Source organism: Schistocerca nitens, chromosome 8 (assembly GCF_023898315.1).
Source record: "Schistocerca nitens isolate TAMUIC-IGC-003100 chromosome 8, iqSchNite1.1, whole genome shotgun sequence".
Lineage (NCBI taxonomy): Eukaryota > Metazoa > Arthropoda > Insecta > Orthoptera > Acrididae > Schistocerca > Schistocerca nitens.
Window position 1 is genome coordinate 138,684,535 of NC_064621.1, and position 11,000 is coordinate 138,695,534.

Sequence of the window (11,000 nt, forward strand, 5' to 3'; positions counted from 1 at the left end):
GTCGCTCCACTCCCTGTTTCCTCATCTACACTACTGGCCATTAAAATTGCTACACCACAAAGATGACGTGCTACAGACACGAAATTTAACCGACAGGAAGAAGATGCTGTGATATGCAAATGATTAGCTTTTCAGAGCATTCACAAAAGGTTGGCGCCGGTGGCGACACCTACAACGTGCTGACATGAGGAAAGTTTCCAACCGATTTCTCACACACAAACAGCAGTTGACTGGCATTCCCTGGTGAAACGTTGATCTGATGCCTCGTGTAAGGAGGAGAAATGCGTACCATCACGTTTACGACTTTGATAACGGTCGGATTGTAGCCTCTTGCGATTGCAGTTTATAGTATTGCGACAATGCTGCCCGCGTTGGTCGAGATCCACTGACTGTTAGCAGAATATGGAATCGGTGGGTTCAGGAGGGTTATACGGAACGCCGTGCTGGATTCCAACGCCCTCGTATCACCAGCAGTCGAGATGACAGGCATCTTATCCGCATGGCTGTAACGGATCGTGCAGCCACGTCTCGATCCCTAAGTCAACAGATGGGGACGTTTGCAAGACAACAACCATCTGCACGAACAGTTCGACGACGTTTGCAGCAGCATGTACTATCAGCTCGGAGACCATGGCTGCGGTTACCCTTGACGCTGCGTCACAGACAGGAGCGCCTGCGATGGTGTAGTCAACGACGAATCTGGGTGCGCGAATGGATTTTTTCGGATGAATCCAGGTTCTGTTTACAGCATCCTGATAGTCGCATCCGTGTTTGGCGACATCGCGGTGTACGCACATTGGAAGCGTGTATTCGTCATCGCCATACTGGCGTATCACCCAACGTGATGGTATGGGGTGCCACTGGTTACACGTCTCGGTCACCTCTTGTTCGCATTGACGGCACTTTAAACAGAGAAACGTTGCATTTCAGATGTGTTACGACCCGTGGTTCTACCCTTCATTCGATCCCTGCGAAACCCTACATTTCAGCAGGATAATGCACTACTGCATGTTGCAGGTCCTTTACGGGCCTTTCTGGATACAGAGAATGTTCGACTGCTGCCCTGGCCAGCACATTCTCAAGATCTCTCACCAACTGAAAACGACTGGTCAATGGTGGCCGAGCAACTGGCCCGTCACAATACGCCAGTCACTACTCTTGATGAACTGTGGTATCGTGGTGAAGCTGCGTGGGCAGCTGTACCTGCACATGCCATCCAAGCTCTGTTCGACTCAATGCCCAGGCGTATCAAGGTCGTTATTACGGCCAGAGGTGGTTGTTCTGGGTACTGATTTCTCAGGATCTATGCACCCAAATTGCGTGAAAATGTAATCACATGTCAGTTCTAGTATAATACATTTGTCCAATGAATACCCGTTTATCGTCTGCATTTCTTCTTGGTGTAGCAATTTTAATGGCCAGTAGTGTATATCCCCACCGTTGTCGCCGTAACACAGCACTACACGATGACAGTGCTGAGGTTAAGGGGGGGGGGGGGGGGGGGATAGGGCGGAATGTAGTGTCGTCCGAAGAAGAAGGTACCATGACAAAGTTGGTACCTCACGACGAAGCTGCCGGGCGCAGGACGAATGAGAAACATCGGTGTAGACACGGCTCCAGAGTTTCCATACGTCACTGCTGCTGACGTCTTACGTCAGTCACTGTGAATGGAAACTTGCCGTTTTCATTGTTGTGCACCTAATGCTGAGTTCATCAATACTGAACACACAAGTTGAAAATAAACGAAATATTTTCATACAGTTACGGCAACGGCCTTGCCGCATTGGATACACCGGTTCCCGTCAGATCACCGAAGTTACGCGCTGTCGGGCGTGGCCGGCACTTGGATGGGTGACCATCTGGGCAGCCATGCGCTGTTGCCATTTTTCGGGGTGCACTCAGCCTCGTGATGCCAATTGAGGAGCTACTCGACCGAGTAGTAGCGGCTCCGGTCAAAGAAAATCATCATAACGACTGGGAGAGCGGTGTGCTGACCACACGCCCCTCCTCTTCGCATCCTCAGCTGAGGATGACAGGGCGGTCGGATGGTCCCGGTGGGCCACATGTGGCCTGATGACGGAGTGCTTTTTTTTCATACACTTATAAGCAACGAAAGCTGCAAAAAATATGCATTCACACAACCCTATGCCAACTCATATCTCTAAAGCTATTCGTCCCCACTTAAAATATGCACAAGACATTTCTTGTGTAGAATTTTACGAGGAATATATCTTGTAATTACATTTCTCATCTAAAAATGAGCCATTTTGTGCAAACACTTAAAAAATTTAAGGAATTGACTGTTGGTGGGGGAAAATTGGAGTAAGCGTCCTCCCTATTGGGGGGGGGGGGCGGGGGGGGCACTTCTTTGTTTCTTTTCTGCATCTCATATGCTTATTTTCCCGGCCGATCAATACCAACTCAGTACCGCAACTGTTAATTCGCAGCTGCTGTGCTACGCCATACAATTGCAAAAATCATTGTCAGTAGGCGATGATTACTCTTAAATACTGGACATGGTTAGATCGTGGTTAAAATTGCGGTAGCTGCAGTAATACGAGGGTAATCCCAAACGTAAGGTCTCCTATTTTTTTATGAGTACATAGATCTGTTTATTTCTACAATGGTTTACATCAGTTTACAGCTGGAACATTTAGCTATTTTTCGACATAATCACCATTTCTGTCGATGCACTTTCGTAGACGCTGTGGCAGTTTTTTATGCCCATGTCATACCAGCTCGCCGCCATGCTGAAGAAGGATGCCGCCACTGGCCTGATTGTTGCTGGTCTCAGGTGTAATGTGACATTTGAGTCCAGAAATTTGTCCTGTTCGGCTGCAAGGCGGTGAATAAATGCGCGGGAAGCATCAACTCGTTGCCGGTAGTTCAATGTTTCCGTTAAAATTCTGTGAGCGGAGCTTCGGGAAACCTCAGCAACCAACGTGCAACACTGTCCCCTCAGAAGCTGACGGTCTCCTGTTCCTTTGTTCGTCGTGAATTTCGGTCCGACCAGCTGCATACTCTCTACAGCACTTGCGAACATTTTTGACATCCATGCACGACACCATACACTTCCGTCAATTGGCGATGGATTTCAATCGGAGCAGCGGCCTTTGCGTTCAAAACCCGAATAACTGCGTGCAATTCGCACTTGGTGGTAACATCCAACGGGAGCTCCATTTTCAACGGCTGCCAAGCCAAGACTGAGCGCCTCAGCGCGGCGTGCAGATGTTTACACACAGGGCGTGAAGCACTCTTCATAATAGTGTGACCAACTGCCACAAAAACAGAGTTCTGTGGTTATAAAAAGATAGGAGACTTTACTTTTGGTATTACCCTCGTATAATCCTACCCCCATGAAACATGGACCTTGCCGTTGGTGGGGAGGCTTGCATGCCTCAGCGATACAGATGGCCGTACCGTAGGTGCAACCACAAGGGAGGGGTATCTGTTGATAGGCCAGACAAACGTGTGGTCCCTGAAGAGGGGCAGCAGCCTTTTCAGTAGTTGCAGGGGCAACAGTCTGGATGATTGACTGATCTGGCCTTGCAACACTAACCAAAACTGCCTTGCTGTGCTGGTACTGCGAACGGCTGAAAGCAAGGGGAAACTACAGCCGTAATTTTTCCCGAGGGCATGCAGCTTTTCTGTATGGTTAAATGATGATGGCGTCCTCTTGGGTGAAATATTCCGGAGGTAAAATAGTCCCCCATTCGGATCTCCGGGACGGTACTACTCCAGAGGACGTCGTTATCAGGAGAAAGAAAACTGGCGTTCAAAGGATCGGAGCGTGAAATATCAGATCCCTTAGGTAGGTTAGAAAATTTAAAAAGGGAAATGGATAGGTTGAAGTTAGATATAGTGGGAATAAGTGAAGTTCGGTGGCAGGAGGAACAAGACTTTTGGTCAGGTGAATACAGGGTTTACAAAATCAAATACGGGTAATGCAGGAGTAGGTTTAATAATGAATAAAAAAATAGGAGTGCGGGTAAGCTACTACCAACACATAGTGAACGCATTATTGTGGCCAAGACAGACACGAAGCCCATGCCTACTACAGTTGTAAAAGTTTATATGCCAACTAGCTCTGCAGATGATAAAGAAATTGATGAAATGTATGATGAGATAAATTATTCAGGTAGTGAAGGGAGATGAAAATTGATTAGTCATAGGTCATAGGCATTCGAGAGTAGGAAAAGGGAGAGAAGGGAATATAGTGGGTGAATATGGATTGGGGGAGTGAAATGAAAGAGGAAGCCGTCTGGTAGAATTTTGCACAGAGCATAACTTAATCATAGCTAACACATGGTTCAAGAATCATAAAAGAAGGTTGTATACATGGAAGAATCCTGCAGATACTAGAAGGTATCAGACAGATTATATAATGGTAAGACAGAGATTTAGGGACCAGGTTTTCAATTGTAAGACATTTCCAGGGGCAGATGTGGACTCTGACCACTATCTATTGGTTATGAACTGTAGATTAAAACTGAAGAAACTGCAAAAAGGTGGGAATTTAAGGGGATGGGAACTGGATAATCTGAAAGAACCAGAGGTTGTACAGAGCTTCACGGAGAGCATAAGGGAACAATTGACAGGAATGGGGGAAAGAAATACAGTAGAAGAAGAATAGGTAGCTCTAAGGGATGAAGTAGTGAAGGCAGCAGAGGATCAAGTAGGTAAAAAGACGAGGGCTAGTAGAAATTGATGAAAGGAGAAAATATAAAAACGCAGTAAATGAAGCAGGCAAAAAGGAATACAAACGTCTCAAAAATGAGTTCGACAGGAAGTGCAAAATGGCTAAGCAGGGATGGCTAGAGGACAAATGTAATGATGTAGAGGCTTATCTCTCTAGGGGTAAGATAGATACTGCCTACAGGAAAATTAAAGAGACCTTTTGAGAAAAGAGAGTCACTTGTATGAATATCAAGAGCTCAGATGGAAACCCAGTTCTAAGCAAAGAAGGGAAAGCAGAAAGGTGGAAGCAGTATATAGAGGGTCTATACAAGGGCGATGTACTTGACGACAATATTATGGAAATGGAAGGGGATGTAGATGAAGGTGAAATTGGAGATACGATACTGTGTGAAGAGTTTGACAGAGCACTGAAAGACCTGAGTCGAAACAAGGCCCCGGGAGTGGACAACCTTCCATTAGAACTACTGACAGCCTTGGGAGAGCCAGTCGTGACAAAACTCTACCATCTGGTGAGAAAGATGTTTGAGACAGGCGAAATACCCTCAGACTTCAAGAAGAATATAATAATTCCAATCCCAAAGAAAGCAGGTGCTGACAGATGTGAAAATTACCGAATTATCAGTTTAGTAAGTCACAGCTGCAAAATACCAACGCGAATTGTTTACAGACGAATGGAAAAACTGGTAGAAGCCGACCTTCGCGAAGATCAGTTTGGATTCCGCAGAAATGTTGGAACACGTGAGGCAATACTGACCCTACGACTTATCTTAGAAAATATATTAGGGAAAGGCAAACCTACATTTCTAGCATTTGTAGTCTTAGAGAAAGCTTTTGACAATGTTGACTAGAATACTCTCTTTCAAATTCTAAAGTTGGCAGGGATAAAATAAAGGGAGCGAAAGACTATTTACAATTTGTACAGAAACCAAATGGCAGTTATAAGAGTCGAGGGACATGGAAGGGGAGCAGCGGTTGGGAAGGGAGTGAGACAGGGTTGTAGCCTGTCCCCGATGTTATTCAATCTGTATATTGAGCAAGCAGTAAAGGAAACAAAAGAAAAATTCGGAGTAGGTATTAAAGTCCATGGAGAAGAAATAAAACCGTTGAGGTTCGCCGACGACATTGTAATTCTGTCAGAGACAGCAAAGGACTTGGAAGAGCTGTTGAACGGAATGGACAGTGTCTTGAAAGGAGGATATAAGCTGAACATCAACAAAAGCAAAACGAGGGTAATGGAATGTAGTCGAATTAGGTCGGGTGTTGCTGAGGGAATTAGATTAGGAAATGAGACACTTAAAGAAGTAAAGGAGTTTTGCTATTTGGGGAGCAAAATAACTGATGATGGTCGAAGTAGAGAGGGTATAAAATGTAGACTAGCAATGGCAAGGAAAGTGTTACTGAAGAAGAGAAATTTGTTTACATCAGTATAGATGTCAGTGCCAGGAAGTCGTTTCTGAAAGTATTTGTATGGAGTGTAGCCATGTATGGAAGTGAAAAATGGATGATAAATACGAGTAGTTTGGTCAAGAAGAGAATAGAAGCTTTCGAAATGTGGTGCTACAGAAGAATGCTGAAGATTAGATGGGTAGATCACATAACTAATGAGGGGGTATTGAACAGAATTGGGGAGAAGAGGAGTTTGTGGCACAACTTGTCAAGAAGATGGGACCGGTTGGTAGGACATGTTCTGAGGCATCAAGGGATCACAAATTTAGCATTGGAGGGCAGCGTGGAGGGTAAAAATCGTAGAGGGAGACCAAGAGATGAATACACTAAGCAGATTCAGAAGGAATGTATGCTGCAGTAAGTACTGGGAGATGAAGAAGCTTGCACAGGATAGAGTAGCATGAAGAGCTGCATCAAACTAGTCTCAGGACTGAAGACAACAACAACAACAACTCGTATAATAGATACGCTGCGGTGACGCTAATCAATAAACTTACAAAAAGTCGTCACTAAACAAGTATTCCAACGTGGCAGCATATAGGATCCTCACAAAACCCATATTCTGTGAACGTTACGGGTATGGACAAAAACTTTCATCTTCGAACTTTCTTTACCTTTTTTCTTGGTAATGGTTTTACGCTGTGAAACAATATTTACGAATCTGTCGAACACAGGAATTATTAGCGACTTCCTTCACGTATGAATCACACTTCCTTATATAATTTCACGTAACCTGTCTCTGCTCATCTCTTTTCACTGCAACTTTGGAGTCTCTAATCTAGGCACCAGACTGGACCGCCAGTACACAATTTTGTGGGTATGATTCTCGAGACAGCTTTAGAACAGAAAATGATGATGAAGAGTTCGCATGCAGATCTGTAACACGATCACCTTATTCAACAAAACAGCTGGGAAAAAAGTAAAAAATTACAAAGAAAGTAGATTGAAAATGCAAACTGTTTTGGTATTACATATCACAATGCAAGTGAAAATGAAGAAAATCATCTATCTTGCAGTCCATGTCTAATTTTATTATCTGTGCAGACTGCATAGCAAAATATGGACAAATCAGTTTCACCTAAAGCAAATTTGAACAAATTACTTACATCCTTTACAAAAATATCACATGTTCACTTTCTTGCAACATATGTGCAATTCTTGTTTCATGAAAAACATATATTCTGTGGCACTTGTTGCAGTTCTTCTGTCTGATTATTTTACATCTAAAAGCAGTTTAAACAATATCTCATCACAGAGAAAAAGTTCTGCGAGAAGAACTTAAAATTAATTTGTGTTTCATCGTATAATGCAGGCTTTCACAGGCAGAATTTGCGTTACTGGTGGTATTCGTTTTATAGGCATTAGGCTATGATCCAAAATCATATGGGTGGAAAAATGTACACCTGTATTACCTACATCTACATCTACATGATAACTCAACTATTCACAATTAAGTGCCTGGCAGAGGGTTCAATGGGCCACCTTCAATCTCTCTACCGTTCCACTGTCGAACGGCGCTCAGGAAAAACGAGCACTTAAATTTTTCTGTGCGAGCCCTGATTTCTCTTATTTTTATCGTGATGATCATTTCTCCCTATACAGGGGTGTGCCAGCAGAATGTTTTCGCAATCGGAGGAGAAAACTGGTGATTGAAATTTCATGAGAAGACCCCTTTGCAACGGAAAACGCCTTTGTTTTAATGATTGCCACTCGAATTCACGTATCATGTCTGTGGCACTATCACCCCTATTTCGCGATAATACAAAACGAGCCGCCCTTCTTCGTACTTTTTCGATGTCATCCGTCAGTCCCACCTGATATGGATCCCACACCGCGCAGCAGTACTCCAGAACAGGGCGGACAAGCGTGGTGTAAGCAGTCTCTTTAGTAGAGCTGTTGCACCTTCTAAGTGTTCTGCCAATGAATCGCAGTCATTGGTTTGCTCTACCCACAACGTTATCTATGTGATCGTTCCAATTTAGGTTATTTGTAATTGTAATCCCTAAGTGTTTAGCTGAATTTACAGCCTTCAGATTTGTGTGACTTATAGTGTAATTGAAATTTAGTGGATTTCTTTTTGTACTCATATGAATAACTTCGCACTTTTCTTTGTTCAGGGTCAATTACCACTTTTCCCACCATCAGATATCTTGTCTAAGTCATTTTGTAATTCGTTTTGATCGTCTGATGATTTTACAAGACGGTAAATGACCGCATTATCTGCCAACAATTTAAGATGGCTACTAAGATTGTCTCCTATACCGTTAATATACATCAGGAACAATAGAGGGACTATAACACTTCCTTGGGGAACGCCGGATATTATTTCTGTTTCACTTGATGATTTTCCGTCTATTACTACGAACTGTGATCTTTCTGACAGGAAATCACGAATCTAGTCGCACAACTGAGGCGATATTCCATAGGCACGCAGTTCGGTTAGAGGACGCTTGTGAGGAACCGTGTCGAAAGCCTTCTGGAAATCTAAAAATATGGAATCAATTTGACATCCCCTGTCGATAGGATTCGTTACTTCATGAGTATAAAGAGCTAGTTGTGTTTCAAAAGAACGATTTTTCTGAATCCGTACTAACTATGTGTCAATAAATCGTTTTCTTCTAGGTACTTCATAATGGCCGAATACAGTATATGTTCCAAAACCCTACTGCAAATCGAAGTTAGTGAGTTGGGCCTGTAATACAACGGATTACTCCTACTTACCTTCTTGAGCGATGATGTGACTTGAGCAATTTTCCAGTCTTTAAGTACGGATCTTTCTGTGATCGAGCGGTTGTATATAATTGCTAAATATGGAGCTATTGCATAAGCGTACTCTGAAAGGTACCTGACTAGTATACAATCTGGACCGGAGGCCTCGCCTTTATTAAGTGATTTAAGCTGTTTCGTTACACCGAGGATATCTGCTTCTATGTTTCTCATCTTGGCAGTTGTTCTTGATTGGAATTCAGGAATATTTACTTCGTCTTCTTTGGTGAAGGAGTTTCGGAAAACCGTGTTTCATAACTCTGCTTTAGTAGCACTGTCATCAGTGACTTCACACCGTTGTTATCGCGCAGTGAAGGTATTGATTGCGTATTGTCACTGGTGTGCTTTATCTATGACCAGAATCTCTTTGGGTTTTCTGCCAGATTTCGAGACAGTTTCGTTATGGAAATTATTTGAAGCATCTCGCATTGACGTACGCGCTATATTTCGAACTTCTGTAAAAACTTTGCCACTCTTGGGATTTTGGGCCGGCCGCGGTGGTCTAGCGGTTCTGGCGCTGCAGTCCGGAACCGCGGGACTGCTACGGTCGCAGGTTCGAATCCTGCCTCGGGCATGGGTGTGTGTGATGTCCTTAGGTTAGTTAGGTTTAAGTAGTTCTAAGTTCTAGGGGACTTATGACCTAAGATGTTGAGTCCCATAGTGCTCAGAGCCATTTGAACCAATCTTGGGATTTTGCGTTCTTTTAAATCTGGTATGCTTTTTTCGCTGCTTTTTCAACATTGATCTGACCCGTTTTGTGTACCATGGGGAATGAGTACCACCACTTATTAATTTATGTGGTATGTATTTCTCATTTGCTGTCGATGCTATCTCTTTGAAATCATTCCACAACTTTTCTACGCTTACATGACCAGATCGGAAGGAGTGAAGACTGTCTCTTAAAACGGCGTTAAGAGCATTTTTATCAGTTTTTTTAATAGATATACTTTGCGTTTCTTTTTGATGGTTGTAGGTGTTACGGCGTTCAGCCTAGCAGCAACTGCCTTGTGATCGCTAATCCCTGTATTCGTTACGATACTCTCTATTTGTCCACGATTATTTGTTGCTAAGAAGTCAAGCATGCTGTCGCAACCATTTGCACTTCGAGTGGGCTCATGAACTAATTGTTCAAAATAATTTTCTGAGAAAGCATTGCCGGCCGAAGTGGCCGTGCGGTTAAAGGCGCTGCAGTCTGGAACCGCAAGACCGCTACGGTCGCAGGTTCGAATCCTGCCTCGGGCATGGATGTTTGTGATGTCCTTAGGTTAGTTAGGTTTAACTAGTTCTAAGTTCTAGGGGACTAATGACCTCAGCAGTTGAGTCCCATAGTGCTCAGAGCCATTTGAACCATTTTTTGAGAAAGCATTCAGTACAACTTCGGATGACGTTTTAAGCCTGCCGCCGGCTTTAAACGTATAATTTTTCCAGGATATCGAGTGTAGATTGAAGTAACCACCGACTATAAATGTATGAGTGGGGTACCTATGAGAAATGAGACTCAAGTTTTCTTTGAACTGTTCAGCAACTATATCTTCTGAGTCGGGGGGTCGGTAAAACGATCCAATTAATACTTTAGTCCGACTGTCAAGTATAACCTCTACCCATACTGTTTCGCAGGAACCAGCTACTTCAATTTCGCTACAAGGCAAACTACTTCTGACAGCAATAAATACTCCACCACCAACTGTATTTAATCTATCCTTTTTGAACACTGTTAGATCGTTTGAAAAAATTTCAGCTGAACTTATTTCCGGCTTTAGCGAGCTTTCTGTACCTATAGTCCGCAGCTCGTGGTCTTGCGGTAGCGTTGTCGCTTCCCGCGCACGGGGTCCCGGGTTCGATTCCCGGCGGGGCCAGGGATTTTCTCTACCTCGTGATGACTGGGTGTTGTGTGTCTCTCATCATCATTTCATCCCCATCGACACGCAAGTCGCCGAAGTGGCGTCAACTCAAAAGACTTGCACCAGGCGAACGGTCTACCCGACGGGAGGCCCTAGCCACACGGCATTTCCATTCTGTACCTATAACTATTTGAGCTTCCGTGCTTTCTATTAGGGCTTCGAGCTCAGGCTCTTTCCCAACACAGCTAC

The 11,000-nt window shown here is 43.8% G+C and overlaps 1 pseudogene; it reads left to right on the forward strand.

Annotated features, from left to right (window-relative positions):
* Window positions 1-1,765: 1,765 nt before the first annotated feature.
* On the forward strand, window positions 1,766-1,883 carry LOC126199798 (5S ribosomal RNA; annotated as a pseudogene).
* The last annotated feature ends 9,117 nt before the right edge of the window (window positions 1,884-11,000 follow it).